At 43.8% G+C, this 22,365-nt stretch overlaps 1 pseudogene; it reads right to left on the bottom strand.

Moving 5' to 3' along the window:
- Window positions 1–5,693: 5,693 nt before the first annotated feature.
- LOC136306579 (chromatin target of PRMT1 protein pseudogene) lies at window positions 5,694–7,260 on the bottom strand (annotated as a pseudogene).
- Window positions 7,261–22,365: the final 15,105 nt, after the last annotated feature.

The following is a 22,365-nucleotide window of genomic DNA, read 5'->3' as shown; positions in this document are numbered from 1 at the left end:
AAGTGTCACTAGCTTGGCTGGACTGCCCCCTCTCCATCAAGGCACGTATGGGAAAGCAATCAGTAAATAACTAAAGTGCTGCAACTAGGAGTTGATGCTCCTCATCCTATCTCCTTTCCTGTCTGTCTCTCTCAAAAAACAAAACAAAACTAACAAACAAAAAGAAGTTTTAAGCCTTAATTTTAACACAGGTACTAAGAATTAGAATTTTTTTTTTGTATTTTTCTGAAGTTGGAAAAAGGGAGGCAGTCAGACAGACTCCCGCATGCACCCGACCAGGATCCACCCTGCACACCCATCAGGGGGTGATGCTCTGCCCATCTGGGGCGTTGCTCTGTTGCAACCAGAACCATTCTAGCACCTGAGGCAGAGGCCACAGAGCCATCCTCAGCACCTGGGCCAACTTTGCTCCAATGGAGCCTTGGCTGCAGGAGGGGAAGAGAGAGACAGAGGGGAAGGAGAGGGGGAGGGGTGGAGAAGCAGATGGGCGCCTCTCCTGTGTGCCCTGGCCGGGAATCGAACCCGGGACTCCTGCACGCCAGACCAATGCTCTAACCACTGAGCAAACCGGCCAGGGCAAAAATTAGATTTTTAAAATGAAATTGTCCCCCAAAAAACTATAGCTGAAGTGGGTGATTTATATTAATATTTTTATTGCTAGCTACAAAATTAATATATGATTAAATATAGACTCTAAGTCAAAAACCTCATCTCATTCTTGTCAAAGGTATTTTTTGAGCCTTCTGTATAACTAGGTATTTCATTTATAACATGGTCTTGAATGTATTTACTTGCCAATCTGCCAGGGATACAATCTGTATTGTAATTTTCCCTGAAATGTCAAGACTAGAGAGAGTGGTATCTTGCTTCTCGCTGAAAATAACTTGTTAAGAGGAACTAGTTCTAGGTGTTCTAACAGGCTAACCATTTTGAAGGACATTATTTGCCTACACAGTGTACCACCTCATCTATGGGTTAAAAGAAAAGAGGAAATTACTGTTATCCCTAAGATTGGGGAGAAATCTTTATTTTGGCTTCTGTCCTATTTTTGGACATGAGCAGATGGGCTGCTGCTATAGGTCACAAAGCTGAGAAATCTGAGAAGTTCATGTCACATCATTTGACTCTACTCTCCCTTGTCACTTGGAAAAATATGGTAAAGATAGATTAACCCAACAATGCAGTGCTGACCACAAAAGTTTTCGAGTTCCAGGCTCTCAGGCCCTGCTGTTGGGTCATGGGCGGTTCAGCCTCTTCAGCTGGTTTCTTGACATGGCAAAAGAAACTAAGTTCAAAACTGAAACACCAAAAAGCAAAGCAGGGAGGAAATGTGGCTCAGCAGGTTGTCTGTTGTCACAGCAACCCATTTTTGGCCCAGTTTGACATCTAAAATCTGAACAGTGAAAGTGTTTTGCTGCTATTGTGGGAGATGTCATATGTGCTGGAAAAGATGAGTAAGACCTGAGGAGGGTAAGTTCAGCCCCACTGAGAAGTTGTACATGGTGCTGAAACCAGTGAGAAAGGTCAGAATATTTCAGATTTTCTTTCACGGGGTTAAGGCAACTGTAGTGGGAACCTGAAAGTCTAGCCTACGCACAATTCTGATACTTAAAAGAAAGAATAAAAATCTCCCAACTATTTGGGAAAAGTAGCAAATGCAGCTGATTCATTTATGTGGAAAGGTGGCATCTGGTGAACATTATACCCTGTTTACTGAGGGCAGGGCACTTGTTGCTTTTTGAGACACTTGTTCCTCAACTGGAATTGATGGTTTCTTACATTGAAAAATCTAAGATATGAAAAAGTTTAACACTCATGTTCTATGTTGCTAGTGGGGAAACCAACACCATACAGCAAGTCATGGAGGTACTTTTTTTTTTTTTTTTTGTATTTTTCTGAAGCTGGAAACGGGGAGAGACAGTCAGACTCCCGCATGCGCCCGACCGGGATCCACCTGGCACGCCCACCAGGGGCGACGCTCTGCCCACCAGGGGGCGATGCTCTGCCCCTCCGGGGCGTCGCTCTGCCGACCAGAGCCACTCTAGCGCCTGGGGCAGAGGCCAGGGAGCCATCCCCAGCGCCCGGGCCATCTTTGCTCCAATGGAGCCTTGGCTGCGGGAGGGGAAGAGAGAGACAGAGAGGAAGGAGGGGGGTGGGGGTGGAGAAGCAAATGGGCGCTTCTCCTGTGTGCCCTGGCCGGGAATCGAACCCGGGTCCCCCGCACGCCAGGCCGACGCTCTACCGCTGAGCCAACCGGCCAGGGCCCATGGAGGTACTTTTAATGACAGGTCACAGACAAAATAACAATACTGTGGTAACAACTTTTCATTCAATGCCATCTATGTGCCAGGCACGTATGCTGACAATACTGCAAGGTTGGTATTGTGGCTTTTTTACAAATGAGAAAACTGTGTAACTTGGTCCAAAGCCTCGTGAATAGTAATATAAACACAAGAGTTCTCTGATACCAAAGCTCTCTACCCACTGGATCTCAACTAAAGGCAGCAAGTTCTGGGGACACAAGACAAGTCTGGATGAAGTAACCTGTTTGGTTTTGCTACTGGAGTGTGGCTAGAGTTGAGGTGGGCCATGTACAGGCCTGCCCACAGAAGAGCCAAATGACTTCTCATGCTGTTTTTTCCTATTTGTGAGGCCAGAAACCAAGGACTTTGGATGATAGCACCACTTAGTGGACAACTGCTCAGAAGAGGTAAGGTTGCTTACATGAGTTAGCATCTGATTCAGGGTTTCAAGACCTCAAAAATGAAAATATAGGACACATTCAAGTAAATTTGAATTTCAGATCAACAACAAATCTTTCTTTAGTATAAGTTTGTTTTGTGCAATACTTGGGACATATAAGGTCTACCGGAAAGTTCTGTCCGTTTTTGGACTAAAACAAAATACAAATTTTTCTTACCGTCAATAAACTTTATTAAGTAATATAATTGCCATTATTATTAATGATTTCTTGCCAGCATGAGGGCAATTTGTATATCCCATTTTTGAAAAATGTTTTATCTTTTGATGCAAAAAATTGAACCAGTGCTTGTTTGATATCTTCTTCATTTTTGAATTTTTTGCCCTTCAAAAAATTTTGTAAGGATAGTTGGAGGGTGCTAAGTCCGGAGAATATGGTGGATGTGACAGACATGCTTCTGTAGCATTTCTTCCTTGTTGAAATTCGTAAAAATTACAGTGGCGTAAATAAACTTTATCAGTAGCCATGGGTACACTATTGCTTCACACACAAGACTAACGTGAATCAACTTTGTTTTAGTTAATTTGCTACATCAGTATGTACACATTAAGTGATAAAAATAGAGAGGCACACATGCGCCAAATAAACATATGTTGAAACTTATGATTGAAACGAACAGAACTTTCTGGTAGACCTTATACATTAAGAAAGTATTTCTTGTTAATCTGGAATTCAAATTGAACTGCACCTTATCTGGTACAATATTGTGATTTATGAGATATTGGCCTTCACCAAGAGTTCCGGGCTCACAGCTCCCCAAACCCTTGGAATCATCTAAGTGTTGAGAGTGTGTCTTTTCTTAGACCCCACCCAAGGATGGGGCTGGTTGCCAGGAGAACCAACCCTATGATTCGAGGGTTGGAACTTTCAGTCTCATCTTCCTGACCCCTCCATGGTGGGGGTAGGGGCTGGAGATTGGGACAATTGCCAAAAGCCAATGGTTTGGTCAATCATGACTATGTAATGACCCATAAAACCAGGTCTACTCGTTGGCCTTTTTTTGGAGCTGCCATGTTGGGGAGCCAGCATGCTTCCCAAGCTCCTTCACTGGGGATCTCACCCTTTGTATCTCTTCATCTGGCTATTGATTTGTATTTTTTATTTTCATTTGTAATAAATGGTAATCTAGTGGGTAAATAGGTTTTCCTGAGTTCTATGAGCCATTCTAACAAATGAATTGAACCCAAGGAGGGGGTTGTAAGAATCTCTGATCTATAGTCAGTTGGTCAGAAGTACAGGTAACAGTTTTGACTTGCAGTTGCCATCCTGAGTTGGAGGGGGTTGGAGCCTGGACTTGTGGCTGGTGTCTCAGTGTGCGTGTGTGAGGTAGTTGTGAGACTGAACCCTGTGCTGTGGAATCTAATGCTATCTGGTGGTACAGAGTGTCAGAACTGAGTTGGAAGTGGGTCCAGAAATTTGAATCATCTGGTAACCCCAGTCTCATTATATCACATTGTTGCTGTTGACTGTTTAGAAGGCTCTTTCTCATCATCTCCATAAATCAAAATTATTTCCATCTGTCAAATCCCAGCCCAAAGACCACTTCTCTCATGAAGCTGTCTCCTACAACCTGTCCTGTGTAGTATAGCTCTTTCATGGCCCTTATCTATAAGGACCATCACATAGTTCGCTACAAGATTGAATTAGATTCTTTTTTTAAATTTTTTATTTGAGAGAATGATTTCTTGTTATTTTAAGCCAGAAGTTAAATATTCTACCAAAACTGGGAAAGTTGACAAAATATGGTTGAACTTAAACCTTCAAGGAAATTAAGAAGGTCAAGCAAAGCAATGTATGGAGAAACCCAAGATTAGTTTGGGATAAACATAAGAATTGCATTCTGTGCTGGCTGGTTTGCTCAGTGGATAGAGTGTCAGCTGGTGTATGGATGTCCCAGGTTCAATTCCTGGTCAGGACATACATGAGAAGCAACCGTCTGCTTCTCTCCCTCCCCTCTCCCCTTTCTCTCTCTCTTTCCCTCCCACAGCCAGTGGCTCAATTGGTTCAAGCATCGGCCTTGGCCTTGGCCTCGGGGGCGGGTGTGGAGGATAGCTTGGTTGATTTGAGCATCAGCCCCAGATAGGGGTTGCCAGGGTGGGGCATGGGTGGGGCACATGAGGGAATCTGTCTCACTATCTCCTCTCCTCTCACTTAAAAAAGAATTGCATTCATTCTGATCCCTCCCAGAAGGTATCTGCCATAGTTCTCTCAACCCCTTTCCTCCTGAAGCATCTGCTTAACGAATGGCTTTTCCCTTTCTACTGCAGTGTAAGGACAACCCAAGAGTACCCCTTTAGACATGATACAAAGCCAAGAGGAGAGTTTATAAATCTTATTCCAGAGTAGAAATTGTGCACATACTCAATTGTGCGCAGGTGGTGTCAGTGCACATGGTAGCAACTTCACTCAAATCAGAGCTGCTATCATGTGTAACCTGTTATGTGGCCCTGTAGCTAGGTCATTGTTCCTAATTTACTATACTAAAATATCAACGTGGCAGAATGCACTTTTGAACTTCAGATTTTCTAAACACCTCCAAGAGACTATTAAAGTGATATAGAACAGAACTATATCTCAGAAACCTAGGCATTAGGGAGGAACACTGATGGATTCTTTCTGGGGCTTTTTCAGGGGGTACAGGGATAAACAGAAGGAATGTTAAAACATGTATGGGAGGCAGAGGTAGAAAGAGGGCCAACATATTTGTGTTCAAAAAGAAGTCTGGGAGAAGGGGAAAAAGAATCACAAAACAACAAAATGAAACCAAACTAAATCAGAGGAAAAATGGGTTTCATACCGTACAGTATCTAAAAAAGTAAAAGGAATACACTAAACCCACAGACTGATGGCAAGTAAGTCCATAGCTTATTGTGATAAGTCCTTCTAGTAACAATCACAGGTAGGTTCCTCTCATCTGTTGTCTCGGGGTCATTTATAGACATGATAGCTTTAACAAGAGTCTCTCGCAGGAAGCAGGTGGGCTCTGATCTTTGGTTTTTGGATCTGTCTGTGGCATGTAGGCATTCAAAGCAACATCCAGGTGTGCTTTTGTTTGCAACATGTGTGCATTCAATGGTTGTACAGTTACTCGCTGGTTAGTACAGGGTGAGCAAGAACCTTGGCCTCTGCCTCCAAAGCCCTATCTTCCTTGATCTATCATATCTCGACCTCTACCAGTGATTCTGCCATGATCTAGGTATCCTCTCCCAGGACCTCCGCGACCTTGAACACCACCTCTTCCTAAACCCACTGGGGGAGATAAAGTTCGTCCACCTCAGAGCAGGTTTTGACTTCAGAGTGACATCCTATCGCTGGGTAAGGGTCTCATAGCCATTCTACCCACTCCCCTGCCCAGTCTTCCTCTCAGCAATCCTATCTGGATCACCAGCAGGCCTCGTCCTCCCACTGCTCCTGTGGCCAGGGCCTCTATAGTTCAGTCTAACTGTGCCTGGACATTATTCTTCCCTGGGTGCTGCTTTAAGCTATTAGTTGCTTTTGTATATACCCTACCACATCCACTGTTCTGACTTGCATATAAAGTCTTTAAATTTTTTTTTTTTTAACAGGGACAGAGAGAGAGTCAGAGAGAGGGATAGATAGGGACAGACAGACAGGAACGGAGAGAGATGAGAAGCATCAATTATCAGTTTTTCATTGCGACACCTCAGTTGTTCATTGACTGCTTTCTCATATGTGCCTTGACCGCGGGCCTTCAGCAGACCGAGTAACCCCCTGCTCGAGACAGCGACCTTGGGTCCAAGCTGGCGAGCTTTTTGCTCAAGCCAGATGAGCCCGCGCTCAAACTGGCAACCTCGAGGTCTTGAACCTGGGTCCTTCTGCATCCCAGTCTGATGCTCTATCCACTGTGCCACTGCCTGGTCAGGCAAAGTCTATTTAAATTTTAATGCTGCCTGGACAGAGCCTATTCTCCATCTGCAGGGCCAGTTTTCTGTTTCTGGCACTGGCTAGCTGCTGTGTTGCTGCATGGAAGCCCAAATATTCACAGGCATTGGCTGTCTGGTTTTTTTGTTGTTGTTTTTGTTTGTTTATTTTTTGTATTTTTCTGAAGTGAGAAGCAGGGAAGCAGATAGACAGACTCCTGCATGCGCCGGACCTGGATCCACCTGGCATGCCCACCAGGGGGCGATGCTCTGCTCATCTGGGGCATTTCTCTGTTGCAACCAGAGCCATTCTAGTGCTTCAGGCAGAGGCCATAGAGCCATCCTCAGCGCTGGGCCAACTTTGCTCCAATGAAGCCTTGGCTGCAGGAAGGGAAGAGAGAAAGGAGAGGGGAAGGGTAGAGATGCAAATGGGCACTTCTCCTGTGTGCCCAGGCTGGGAATCGAACCCGGGACTTCCACATGCTGGGCTGACGCTCTACCATGGAGCCAACCGGTCAGGGCTGGCTGTTTGTTCTTTAGTATATCAATAAAGTGCTGATTTAGGGACATCTTGGTGATAATTTTTGGCACAACTTTCAACGCTAACTGTGCAACCATCTTCAAATCCCAAGGATCAAAGGAGAAGGACGCCAGTGCTCCTCCCTGAGCGCCCTCACAGCGGAACCCATGTTGCTGGGGGAGGGGCTCTGGCTGACTTCTCTGGAGGTTGGTTAGATGTGTAAGTGGTAGGCTGCTGGGTTAGGTCATGTTGTTGGCTGGCTGGTCAGCCAGTCCACCTGCTTGGCCTGCCTGCTTGTTCCTGCCTGTCGTCTGTGCTACCACAGCCACTGCTGCCAACTCCTGCTCAGTGTCCAAACCTAGACCAGATTCTTGAGGGTAGAGACACTTTTTGTACAGTGCTCCTCGCCTATACCATTCTTTCATTCAACAGATATTTACAGAGGACCTACACTATGCCAAGCACAAAGAGACATGAACATTGATCTTGTGGATTTAGCAGTTTTGTAGGACAGACAAGCATCATGGCTAGTTACATGAAGGAATATTACAAAATGCTCTGAGAGAAGGGCCTGCCTTTAGAGTGAGGCCAGGGAAGGCTTCTCTGGGGAGTGACAATCAGGGACTAGTCCGAATAGGTGTAAGCCACATGACAAGGCAAGAAGAGACATTTCCAGGAAGATGGAGGTAAGAGATAATTTAGTCCATTTGAGGAACTGAAAGAAGGTCTGTGACATGAAGTGTGACCTAGAGAGAGAGGCTCTCTACACTGATGCACAGGAGACAAGCTGGGCTGTGTGGACTTGTGGGCGGTTCTACAACTGGGTTTTATCCTGAGCGAAGGATTATGAGCCAGAGAGGGACCCAATCTAACCTGTCACAGCCTTCTTCAGGCTGTTAAATGAGAATTATATGAAGGGAAGTACAAAAGTAGAAGTAGGAAGACCAGTTAGAGGCCAGTATAGGAATTCAGGCAAGTCTAGGTTTGAAATGTGTTCACATAGTATTTCCGGTCCTACCTGCTGTTCCAGAAGTTTGCCACTCTGCATGAAGAGGCGGAGTCCATTTCCTTCCCCTTAACCCAGAATGCTGGGTTTAAGATTGTTGGTCAGCCTTGACAAATAGGATGTGGGGAAGTGAAAGTACTTGATGCTCAGCTTGGTAAGAAGGCAACCAGCTTCCTCCTGCAACACCCCACTGCCCACCCCACCAATCCCATATGCTAACCCTGGGTACCAGCCTCCAGCCTGTGAAGCTCACTCCAGCCTCTATGGAGAGACCCCTGGGAGGAGCCCATGAGAAATACTCAGGCTCACACAAGAGTAGCGTGGACCACCAGACCAGAGACCCTAGGCACTGTGGAGCAGATATGAGTCACCCTGTCATGCCTTGTCTCAGTTCCTGACCATGAGTGTGACAAATGGCTGTTTTACCCTCTTAAATTCTGGGGACAGATGTTCTTTATGTAGCCATAGCGTCTGAAACAAGAGGACACTGGCTGGAACGTGTACAGTAGCAGTGGGTGTGGAGAAAAGAGGGCCTATTTGAGATGCTGAAAGGAAATAAAATGAACAAGACAGTCATGGAAGGCACAGAATACTTTTTGGTTATGAAGGTTTGAAGGAAGGCCCATATAGAATACATTTTTAAAAATCTTTCCTTACATTTTTAACGATGCATTTCATCTTGAGAGCTTTGTTCATTTGGTTTAATAAACTGATCTCAGATTTGAATTGTTTCATTCACTAACATCTTGACAAGGATAAAGATTGAGACCAAGTTTTCATTTTTTTCCTTATATTTATTGATTTTACAGAGAGAGGAGAGGGGGTGGGGTAGAGTAAGAAGTATGAATTCATAGTTGTTTCACTTTAGTTGTTTACTGATTCCTTGTGGTACATGCTTTGACCGGGCAAGCCCAGGGTTTTTAACCAGTGACCTTAGTGTTCCAGGTCGATACTTTATCCACTGTACCACCATAGGCTAGGCAAGACCACGCTTTCTTTTTATTTTCTTTTTATTTTATTTATTCATATTTAGAGAGGAGAGATAGAGAGACAGAGTGAGAGAAGGGGGGAGGAGCTGGAAGCTTCAACTCCCATATTGCCTTGACCAGGCACGCCCAGGGTTTTGAACCGGCGACCTCAGCATTTCCAGGTCGAAGCTTTATCCCACGTGGGCCACCACAGGTCAGGCCCACGCTTTCTTTCTTTTTTTTTTTTTTCTTTCTAAGCTGGAAACGGGGAGAGACAGTCAGACAGACTCCCGCATGTGCCTGACCGGGATCCACCCAGCACGCCCACCAGGGGGCGACGCTCTGCCCACCAGGGGGCCGCCCTGCCGCGACCAGAGCCACTCCAGCGCCCTGGGCAGAAGCCAAGGAGCCATCCCCAGCACCTGGGCCATCTCCGCTCCAATGGAGCCTTGGCTGCGGGAGGGGAAGAGAGAGACAGAGAGGAAGGGGGAGGGGTGGAGAAGCAAATGGGTGCCTCTCCTATGTGCCCTGGCCAGGAATCGAACCCGGATCCCCTGCACGCCAGGCCGACGCTCTACCGCTGAGCCAACCGGCCAGGGCCCCACGCTTTTTTTTTGATAAAGAAATTAGAGGTACCTGGGTGCTAAAAAAGGGACTCCTCGAGGAAGGAAGAAGAAAAAAAAAGCCTCAATAACTGCTCTGGTGTCACCCTTCCTCTTAAAGGTGATGGTTTTCATTCACCTTTGACAGGGAACTGCTGGTGCTATTACTATTAGTGACACCACGGCTAACACTCATGGGCCAGGCATCTCAGGCACTAGTTCATCTCATCCTCATAATAAGCACAGGGAAGAAGTGGCACTGCTGCTCCTTTCACAGGAACCCAACAGCAGGGAATTGAAGTAAGGCACATAAGGTCACACGGCAGGTAGCAGTAGGGCAGGACCTACACCTGGCTCTATTGTGGCTGCAGACTGTTGCTCACCCTGACCCCATCTTCATAGATGGCATTGTGTCCTTCACTTTAAAAAACCTTAATAAGCAGGCTACTCTCTACTCCACAGAACTTTAAAGCCTGGGATTATGGAAGAACTGTGTATGTCTCTGCTAAGGGCACATGGCAGAGACCCTAAATGCCTCCCCAACTTTATTTCTCTTCTAGAATCATGTGGCAAAGCTGTGGGACTTTAATGGAAATGATATACTATATATCCTTGTGTATGAGATGCACCCTTTTTCAAAAAATTTGGGGTCTAAAATCTGAGTGTGTCTTATACAATGGTTGTAGATTTTTTAACTTGCATTTCCCGCCTTTTCACACTTGTTTTTGCAGTCATTGTTGTAGATTTTTTACTTGCATTTCCTACTTTTTCACACGTTTCTTTACGTTCATTTTGCACTTGTTACCAGTATATTATGGTAGGTTATGTTTTGCCACATTCTGCCCAGAAATGGCTCAGAAAAGATTTTTGTACAGAGTTGAATTCAAGTTAAAAGTGATCCAGTTTGCAAAAGTGAATGAAAATTGTGCTGCTGAATGTAAGTTTGGTCCTCCTCCAACTGAGAAATCAACCCAAGACTAGCTACAGGAAGAAGAAACCCTACTGAAAATGCCATGGCAGAAGAAGGCCATGAGAGGCAAGTCAGCAAAATGGCCTGATTTAGAGAGGGAACTGAAGATATGGGTTGAAGAACAAAGGGCAATTGGAATTCCCATGTACACAAAGATGGTTCAGCATGAGGCAAGAAGAATTGCTGATGAAAAAGAAGCTACTGATTTCAAAGGAAGACACAACTGGTGCTACAGGTTCATGAAACGAAATGGACTATACATGCGTACATGCACCAGATTTGCCCAAAAGATGCCTGAAAGGTATGAGCAGAAGGTCCTTGAATTTTATTGTTTTGTCATTCAATGTTGGAAGACTCATCAGTTTGAGTTGGGACAAATTGCAAATATGGACAAAGTCCTCCTTCAATTTGATGTCCCAAGCAACAGAACTGTCGATAAGAAGGGGATGAAAACTGTAACTGTGAAGACAAGTGGACATGAAAAGAGCCATTATACAGGTGTTCTAGCTTGTTGTGCCGACGGAACCAAGCTGCCTCCTATGTTGATTTTCAAACACAAAACAATGCCAAAAGAAGACATTCCTCAAGGAGTGATTGTCCACATTCATAAGAAGGGTTGAATGGATCAGGATGAGATGAAGATCTGGTTTGAGAAAGTTTGGAGAAAGAAACCAGGTGGGTTCTTATACAAACCTGCCCTATTGGTGCTTGATCAGTTCAGAGCACACATAACAAAAAAAACACAAAGAAGGTTGCTGCAGAGCAAACAAAACAAGACAAAACAAACACACAAAAGAACTTGCCATCATACCTGGAGGCTTGACATTTCAGCTCCAACCACTTGATGTCAGCATTAATAAAACCTTCAGAACTGCCATGAGAGATGAATGGAACCAGTAGATGAAGTCTTCTGGGGACAATCTGACACCAGCAGGAAGAGTGAAGAAACCAACTATAGGAGAAGTTTGTACCAGGGTGAAAAGATTCTGGGATATCAAGATCGAGATCATTGTCAAGTCATTTAGGAAATATGGCATTTCAAATGCCATAAATGGAACTGAGGACAAGGCAATATATGAGAGGCAACATATGAAGTCAGAGGAGGACAAGCTAATGGATGGGAGTTTTGACAGTGTTGAATTTTATGATGAATAAAACTTGAGTTCAATAACTTTATATAATACATTTATTTTTCTAAATTTTGGGCCCCAAAATTAAGGTGCATCTTATACATGAGGAGATACAGTACTCTCCTTCTTAAAAAAAGGAAGTGATGCCTTGGCCAGTTGGCTCAGCGGTAGAGCATTGGCCCTGCGTGTAGAAGTCCCGGGTTTGATTTCTGGCCAGGGCACATAGGAGAAGCGCTCATCTGTTTCTCCACTCCTCCCCCTCTCCTTCCCCTCTCTCTCTCTTTTCCCCTCCCGCAGCCAAGGCTCCATTGGAGCAAAGTTGGCCGAGGCACTGAGGATGGCTCCATAGCCTCTGCTGCAGGCGCTAGAATGGCTCCAGTTGCAATGCCCCCTAGTGGGCATGCTGGGTGGATCTGGTCGGGGTGCATGCAGGAGTCTGTCTGCCTCCCTGCTTCTCACATCAGAAAAATACAAACAAAAAGAAAAAAAAGGGGAAGTGACTTTCCTGACCACTGGTGGTGCAATGGATAGAATGTTGACCTGGGATCTGAGGTCACTGGTTCCAGCACAGGGTCACCAGCTTGAGTGTGTGGTCACTGACTTGAGCCCAAGATCGCTGGCTTGAGCAAGTAGTCACTGGCTCATCTTGAGCTCCCTGATCAAGCCACATATGAGAAGCAATCAATGAGTTGATGCTTTTCATCTCTCTCCCTTCCTGTCTCTCTCTAAAAAGAAAGGTGGGGGTGGCACATGACTTCTAGTGTCATCCCTTTCAGTGGCTGATGAGCAATACTGGACCCCCCAGAAGAGGCTCCTTGTGCTCAGGATGGCAGAACCACTGGGAGTCTGGCTCACTGACCTGATTCACCCCAGGTTGGTTTTGCTCAGGCTCTTACATGGGTAAATATTTATGCCACTGTTATTTTAGATCTTAGCTATAGGAGCAGAATTTATATCTTAACTAATGTAGACTACCAAGGAAGTGTGAACAGAGTTGTAAGGCCAGTAGTCACGGCCACCATCATGGCCACCTGGCTTTCGCAGGTTTGCATTTCATTCGGACAGACGGTAATGAAATTGTGGAGCCAAAAGCTGGTGGTCCATTTTCCTTTAGTCTAGATTCATACTTGGCAAGCGAGTAAAAACACACAGCAGGAAACACTTCCCTTTTCATTCAGGGCTCCCACAGTCACTGACTCATCGAGTTTTCCTAGAATTAAAGGCTCCCACCTCTTTGCCTCCATTTTGGCTGCCTCTTCTACTCCACGTGACCTCTCTCTCTTCTCTGGAACAACGTGGTCTCTCTAAAATGGCCTCCTAACTCCTCCTTTTAAAACTTTTTGGCGTGAAAGCCCTCCTCCAACACACATTAGCATAACTAAACCCTTCCCAAGCAAGAAGGCAATCAGCTCTTGACGCTTGTCTCAGTCACGTGATACATTTATCCATCCCACCCTAAAGGCCGGTCCGTGAAAATATTTTGACATTAAACCGGTCCATGGCCCAAAAATGGTTGGGGACCATTGCCATAAGGCACAGCCAACTTCATTGTAAGTCTGCCAGCCTGTGCCCCACCAGCTATCCACAGATGCGTGAGTGAGCCCAGCTACCAGCTGAGCTCAGCTAGGATCAGCAAAACCACATGGCTGACCTGCAGACTCTGAGAAATAATGAACAAATACTGTTTTAAGCCACTGAGTTTTGGGGAGTCTGTTACTAAGTAGTAGCCAACTAATATAGATAAAAATAGGAAAAAGAACTAAAAATGGCCAACAAATCTAAAGATCAAAACTAAATCAATGAGATATACAAGTTAATAAAAATGAAGAACAGTAACACACAGCTTTGGTGAAGATGTGTAGGAATCAGTACTTTCTTTTCTTTAAATTTTTTTATTTTATGTATATATATATATATATATATATATATATTTTTTTTTTTTTTTTTTTTTTTTTTTTTTTTTACAGAGACAGAGAGAGAGTCCGAGAGAGGGATAGACTGGGACAGACAGACATGAATGGAGAGAGATGAGAAGCATCAATCATCAGTTTTTGGCTGTGACACCTTAGTTGTTCATCGATTGCTTTCTCATATGTGCCTTGACTGTGGGGCTACAGCAGACCGAGTAACCCCTTGCTTGAGCCAGAGACCTTGGGTCCAAGTTGGTGAGCTTTTTTTTTTCTGCTCAAGCCAGATGAGCCTGAGCTCAAGCTGCCGACCTCAGGGTCTTGAACCTGGGTCCTCCGCATCCCAGTCCGATGCTCTATCCACTGTGCCACCGCCTGGTCAAGCAGTACTTTCATACATGGTAGATTTGGGAGGTATTTTGGTGATACCAAGTCTGGTAGGTGGGCATGACACTTAAGATCCATCCCAACATCCTTTTGATGTGATAAACTATATTTCCCAGGCTCTCTTAGAATGAGATTTCTGGATGTGAACTGGATTCTGCTAATGGCTTCAATTTGAAGAGGAATCCATGCTTTCTGCTGGCAGACACTGCTGGTCCACAGTCTACACTGCTAAGTAAGCCTTGCTGCCTCTCTCCATTCTGTGAAAGCTTCTAGAGCCATAACATCTTGCACAGAGTTAATTAGCACTGCAATCTTTGTTTCTGTTGGGACAAGTGCCCTGGAATGCCTCTCCCCCATCAGTGTGCACTGAGCCTCTGTGAGCCTGGGAAGAAGCAACGGGAGAGTAGCTGGTGCAGGAGGCTGAAATGCCTGCACTCAGGCCAGATCAGGCGCAGTAGCAGGACTGGGTGGCTGATAATGAAATTAACCTCAGTATTATTCTCAGGAATGCTTAGGCCTGTCCACATTATACAGTGAATTACCTTTATCAGGGATGACAGGCCTTTGTCATGCACATGAGGCAAATCCTTCCTCTTCAGCTAAGGTCACGGACAGTTCTCACTTCTACCTTGTTTTTGTCAATAAAAAAATCACATCACTCAAATGGACTCTAGACACCCCCTTCCACACCCTTGCTGCTCAGGAAAGCAATTTTAAGAAATCTAGAGACTACTGCCTCACCTGGTGCAGTGAATAAAGCGTAGACCTGGAGTGCTGAGGTTGCCAGCTCAAAACCCTGGGCTTGCCCAGTCAAGGCACAACTATGAGCTGCAACTACGAGAAGCAACTATGAGCTGATGCCTCCCGCTCCTCCCCTTCACCTTTCTCTCGCTTTCTCTCCTCTCTCAAAGACCACTAAATCTTAAAATTTAAAGACTATCAAATACATATATAACATTGTTATTCATTACTGTTAAAAAGGTAATATACCTGTTCATCAGTCCCGCTCCCTCCAAATACTGACATTAAATGAAATGGGGGTGCTTCCAGCTTTCTCAGCTCTTCAGCCTCTCTTCCTTCCGGAATGCTCCTTCTGTGCCTGCAGCTCAGCCTGCCCAACTGCCTGCAGGATCTGCCTCATCTGTGAGCCTTCACTCTCTCACTGCTTCAATTTCCTCCCACCGTTAGATCCTTCTTTATGTCTTGCCCTTTCTACAGAACTCTATTATGTAAGGTGACCATCTTTTTTACAATGAAAAGGAAGACAAAAATAAATTGAAGAAAACAATATCGTAAATAAAAGAAACATTTTATTCATTGCAACAATAATAATATGATAAATGCATAATAAAAACATTTGTAATATTTTATATTGTAATTATGCTTACATGCTGTAAACCCAGTAGCCGTGGCCACCATCACAGCTGCCTGACCTGTGCAGGTTGCCTTTGATTTGGACAGATGGTAATGAAACAACGGAGCCAAGAACTGGTGGGCCATTAACTTTATTTAATGCTTTAACTTTATTTATTTATTTAACTGCCTAGTTTATTACCTGGCAGGCAAGAAATACACACAGTGGGAAAACACTTCCCTTTCCATTCAGGGATCCCAAAGCCACTGACTCATCCGAATATTCCTAGAATCAAAGACTTCTACCTCACCAGCCTTATTCACCTCTGTTCCCCATCTCCTTCTCTCTGCACAAACTGGCTTCTCCTTCAGCACTCTGCCATCTTGGCTGCCTCTCTTCTGCAACGCTAATGGCAGGATCTAAGTGAGCGTGCCCCTGGTCTGCTTCACTTTATTATTTTTTATTTTTTGTATTTTTCTAAAGTTGGAAAAAGGGAGGCAGTCAGACAGATTCCCGCATGCGCCCAACTGGAATCCACCCGGCATGCCCACCAGGGGGTGATGCTCTGCCCATCTGGGGCATTGCTCTGTTGCAACCAGAGCCATTCTAGTGCCTGAGGCAGAGGCCACAGAGCCATCCTCAGCGCCCGGGCCAACTTTGCTCCAATGGAGCCTTGGCTGTGGGAGGGGAAGAGAGAGACAGAGAGAAAGGAGAGGGTGGGGGTGGAGAAGCAGATGGGCACATCTCCTGTGTGCCCTGGCCGGGAATCGAACACTGGACTCCTGCATGCCAGGCCGACACTCTACCACTGAGCCAACCGGCCAGGGCTGAAAAGCTTAGTTTTGAAAAGATCTTAGCATTAGAAGGATGTTGAAAATATCTTAGTATTAAAAGGGTGGGAAAGGCTTAGTCTTAAAACTAAGCCTTAGGCTATAATGACTTTGCCAGCTTACAGCCTGTCTCCCACACCCCATGCAAACTATAAGCGAGCAAACATATATATTATATTTATAAACTTATTTGACCTACACATGCCTATTAATTTTTAATAATTGTAAGAAAAAAGTAAGTAGCTGGCAACCTCAGCACTCCAGGTCTATGCTTTATTCACTGCACCAGGTGAGGCAGTAGTCTCTAGATTTCTTACTTTTCCATTGAATGAATTTTTTTTTTTCTGAAGCTGGAAACGGGGAGAGTCAGACAGACTCCCGCATGCGCCCGACCGGGATCCACCCGGCACGTCCACCAGGGGTGATGCTCTGCCCACCAGGGGGCGATGCTCTGCCCCTCCGGGGCGTCGCTCTGCCGCGACCAGAGCCACTCTAGCGCCTGGGGCAGAGGCCAAGGAGCCATCCCCAGCGCCCGGGCCATCTTTGCTCCAATGGAGCCTTGGCTGTGGCAGGGGAAGAGAGAGACAGAGAGGAAGGAGGGGGGTGGGTGGAGAAGCAAATGGGCTCTTCTCCTATGTGCCCTGGCCAGGAATCGAACCCGGGTCCCCCGCACGCCAGGCCGACGCTCTACCGCTGAGCCAACCGGCCAGGGCCTGAATGAATATTTTTGTCAATGTTATCATCTTGTAACAATATATTGGAAATATCTGAACAAGAAATATCCTTCACATTGAATTTTATAGCAAGTACTGCCACTAGAGGATCAACATTCAATCTTGATTTCTCACTTATCCAAAAATCATTAGCAATGGAAAAAACTCTTTCAACTGCTGCATTAGTTCCAGGGCAGCACAATGTAAACTGAACAAGAATAAATAAATTTTCACATGGAATATGTTCATTTTTGAAATGGCTGAATATTTCCACCCATTTTTACCAATTTTGACGTGTTCATTTTTCCACTGTATTAATTTTTCAGAAATTAAATATACATTCAGTCTTCTAATTTGTTCAAAAAGACAATTGTCATCTATTTTGCTGTCTGGCATTTCTTTAAATAAAAACTCAAGACAAGATTCAATATCTGTCCAATATACTTGCGATGAAGTAAAAAAAAACCAACCCATTAAAAACTGTTATTTCCCATGATGTTTGTTTCAGACCATTCTTCGATATATTGAAAACATGTCTGGTAAAAATCCTGCACTTCTTTTTTTTTTTTTTTTTTTTTGCATTTTTCTGAAGCTGGAAACAGGGAGAGACAGTCAGACTCCCGCATGCGCCCGACCGGGATCCACCTGGCACGCCCACCAGGGGGCGACGCTCTGCCCACCAGGGGGCGATGCTCTGCCCATCCTGGGCGTCGCCATGTTGCGACCCTCCTGGGTGTCGCCATGTTGCAACCAGAGCCACTCTAGCGCCTGAGGCAGAGGCCATGGAGCCATCCCCAGCGCCCGGGCCATCTCTGCTCCAATGGAGCCTTGGCTGCGGGAGGGGAAGAGAGAGACAGAGAGGAAGGCGCGGCGGAGGGGTGGAGAAGCAAATGGGCGCTTCTCCTGTGTGCCCTGGCCGGGAATCGAACCCGGGTCCTCCGCACGCTAGGCCGACGCTCTACCGCTGAGCCAACCGGCCAGGGCCCCTGCACTTCTTTGATACACTTTTCTGTTATGCCTGGATTTGATTCCTCTAAGTCTGACAATTTTTTTTATAATTAAAGCAAGAAATTTTTCTTCAAAATAAGATTTATATTGAAGGATAAAGTCATTCAAAATAAGACTAACTTCTGTAGCTGAAATGTGTTCACCTTCAATCTTTTGAATAATTTTGTGAAAAAGAGGCTTGATTATGTACAAAATATAATACATTAATATCTCAGATATTTTATTATTGAAAAGCAATTCCAAGATTTTATGACATTTGTCTAAACTTAAAAAATATGAACAGAGAGGCTCAAATCATTATAGAACACACTCTATAGCAGGTGTTAGAGCAAGCATCTAACTACTGAATATCCTAAAAGTATTTTGTATTTGCTTCTTCACAAAATTGTTTTAAAGTAGCAACACAAATGGTAAAATGATCAAAATGCAAATAAACTGTAGTTATTATTACTTCTACATCAATTGGTATGGCACATGATGCTGTGTTGATTGCATTTGACAAAATATGTGCATTACAACCTATTCCTAGTATTTTCTTTTAGAGTAACTCTTGTAATTTTACATACACATTATTTACCCCTTTGCATCTTCGCCCACCAAAATTTGTATTTGTATTATCAGCCGTTAGTGCAACAACTTGGATTTCAAGTTGTTTTCATTTATTACTCTGTATAGGTGTGGCTTGATAAAATTTCAGAAGTTTCACCCTCAATGAATTCTAAATTTAAAATTATTTGAATGCCCTTGTGTTGGGCAGATAAAATGTATTATGCTCACTTTGTTAAAGATGACACTGCCCACATGGAGGCTGTTGCCCAGGTGATATTAATGTATGTCTCTGTGGCCTGTGGGCAGGCAGGATCCTTGTAGCCTGGAGCTTGGTTTTAGGATTAAGCCTTTCCCACCCGTTTTGATGTGGGGTGGTATAATCCCATCATGCCCCAGATAAGTGACTTTGCATTAGAGACTTCTCTATTTTGTATATTGGATTAAAGGTTATGAATCTACACTATAAAATGGGGGCAGAACAGGAGCTTGCTCTCTTGGTTCCTGAGATTAGCATTAGAGAGCAGAGAAAGGCCACGTGGAAGAGGCCAGGAGAAGCAGCCAAAATGGCGGAGTGTTGAGTGAGAAGCCAGTTTGTGCAGAGTTTGTGCAGGGAGAAGGAAGGAGATGGGGAACAGAAGTGAATAAGTCTGGTGAGTTAGAAACCTTTGATTCTAGGAAACTCGGATAAGTCAGTAGCTTTGTGAGCACTGAATGTGAGTGGGTTTTGGAGCCCAGTGTGTGTTTTTACTTGCCTGCTGGGTGCAAGCTAGGATTAAAAATGATGGCTCATCAGTTTTTGGCTCCATTGTTTCTTTACCGACTGTCCGAATCCAATGCAAACCTGCATGGGCCAGGCTGCTGTGATGGTGGCCCTGGCTACTGGCTTTATACCTTGGTAACATTAAAATATCTTACTATTATTGGATACAATTTAATTTTATTATGACTTGATACATCAGATAAAATCCTTATAAATGCTGCAGTTTCCAAGTCTTCTGTAAGTATTTTGTCACAGTAATTTTTAAATACTGATTTCAAAATAGCCTCGCATTTTGTCCTGGCATGTGAAAATTTTGTATTGTGAAACTTTTTCAGTAATTTAGTTGTACAATTCATACTACGAAAACTTTGTGAATTACGGTATGAAATGCAAATGTTCCCTCCATTGCAGCCAACTGTTTTTCATCTTCAGAATAATTTGAAGTTTTAAAAACTTGTTACTTTACAACTGGAAGCTGATGCATCTAATGACTGTTTATGTTAGTTGGTGGTCAAGTGTTTTGTTATTGCTGCTCTGCCCCCAACTGCAATACAAAATTCTCTGCTGCAAATATTGCAGAAAACAATGATATCTTTCTTTGATATGAGGAATGGAAATTCCTTTTTCAATTTATCATTAAAATGGCATTTTCTCTTTTTTGATTTTTCCATCCCTTAAATGAAATTAAAAATTAAAAATGAAACATAGAGCTACACAAACAATGTAAGCACATTAGGAATTGAAAACGTTCCATCATGGTAGGCAAATTTTCCGGAAGCTAAAATAACAAAACTAAATACAGGTATCAAACGAAACCACTAATTTGGAGTGATATTCAGGTGTATTTATCATTTTTTAATTAAAAAACGTCTGTTTTATGCAACTATTAATCAAAATGTGGTATTAATAGATATGGTTTGAGGTTAGATTTCTACTTTAAAACTCAAATTTTGGGAAAATACTTGTAAATAAAATATGTATTTGGAAATTAATAAATAGATAACAAATTAAGCATAAATTGTGCTTACTTAAGATTGAATATTCGCTGAGAAAAAAATAATTGTGAGTCTACAATGTCGTCTGTGCCATGTTGTGTTTCAGTAAGAAGCACACAAAGGCATTTGCGCGTTCGATATATCACACGCTCTGTCAAGGTCTCCCGAGCGGAGCGCATGCGTCTCATAATCACGTCTCGCCGCACTGTACTGGTCCTTGATGAATCGTCATGTCAAATACAAATATGTCACATCACACGCAATGGATTGACTCTGCATCAATCAAATATGGACATTTACAGATTAGTCTTCCAATATCAAAAGGAGGACAGGTAGGAGGACACTTATCGAGGGAGGATGGACCTTACAAAAGAAGGACTGTCTTCCCTAAAGGAGAACAATTGGTCTCCTTATTAATTATGATGTCAAAAGAGCTTCTTATGTATTCCTTTACCTCACTACTCAATGCATCCAAAGAGCACAGGACTGCGCAAGTCCTATGGTCTCCCCAACCCCTTGCTCAGTTGGGGACAGGATCCAACAGCCTTTCTTCAGTCCTCACCCTCTACATGCTTGCCTTAAAATAAAACAAAACCCCAAAAATGACAACATAAAATATGGACAATAATGTAGTGTAGTACTAGGGAGAAATTGAAAGAAAAGTTCATGAAGTTTTGGAAAGTATTAGGATATCTTTGCAATACTGTATAGAGTTAGAAAAAAACTGTATATATAGTACTCATCTCAATAATATGCACTTAAAAGACTAAGAGGAAAAAAAGAGTGGTGACTTCTGAGTAGTAGAATTATAGTTTATTTTTGTTTTCTCCATTACTTGTTCTGTATTGTACAATGAGCCTTAAAAACAATCTGGGAGAATAAAAGGGACATTTCTCTGGTCTGCCACCTGTTGGTGAACGCCAGCAATGCCATGGTCAAGTTGAACTCGGTGCCTGACCCTCTCTATCGTGTTGCCTGAGCTCCTTAAACATTCAGTTCTCATTTCTTTTCCATTTTGAATCCCCTTTCTATTTTTGTCTTCTAAATACTTTATTCTATAATTATTTTGGTAATTAATAGATGTCAAATCCTGGCTAAAATGATCCTTTCAGTTCAGATATTCATCTCTCCCACTGTCTGGAAGCTTTTTATATGTTTACAATTCTTACCAATTTGTATTTTCTTCCAGGACTTCTGCCTGATCAATCTCAGGAACAGTCACAGTGGATCAGGTGCTCTGAGGAAGTGACTCTTGGTTAAGGCACTGAACTCTGGTAAGTGCGCATGTGTGTTCTCTGGAGGAGAGACTCAGTGAGTTACTCACAGCAGTCAATGCCTTTGGTCACTTGAGTGGGAACTCAGAGCTGTGTGGAGGACAGATTTAAAGAGAACAAGACTGGGAGCAGGAGGAAGTTAGGAGGCTGCTGCAGTAGCGACCTGGACCAAGTCTGAGGGCTTGACCCGAGGAGTCTTGGTAGGGCTGGCACAGAATAGACTGAGTGGGGCTTCCTGCTGGAGCAAGCAGAACAGGTTCCTGATTTACACATGGGTAACAGGGTGGTCTGTAGTATCATCGAGTTATACAGTGAACATAGGCACACATGTAGCAAGTTAAGGGAAAACCTAGGTTTTGAATAAATTGAGTGTGGAATAGCCTTACAATGTCTATATAAAAAGCATACAGCAGGCAGTGGAAAACAAAGATTAGAGACTGGAGTGTCACCATTATTAGGGTGCTGGTGAAATGAGGAGAATAGATGAGATGGTTCAGGACATTACACAAGATAAGGATAACAGGGAGCTGAAAACAGAAGCAGGCACACTAGCGTTTACACGACAGGCCCTGAAAGAGGTGCTCCTGATGGAGAGGAAAAAGGAAAAGTCAGAAAAAAAATCCCCACAGAGTGCTATTGGTGGTGACATGAGCAAGCTTCCAGACAGTGGAGCGATGAGTAACTGAACTGAAAGGATCAGTAATATGAGGGCTAAAACTATATTACCTGATTTGGCAATTGGGAAGTCAC

This window comes from Saccopteryx bilineata, chromosome 5, assembly GCF_036850765.1.
Source record: "Saccopteryx bilineata isolate mSacBil1 chromosome 5, mSacBil1_pri_phased_curated, whole genome shotgun sequence".
Lineage (NCBI taxonomy): Eukaryota > Metazoa > Chordata > Mammalia > Chiroptera > Emballonuridae > Saccopteryx > Saccopteryx bilineata.
This window is presented reverse-complemented; position numbering and strand designations above follow the sequence as displayed.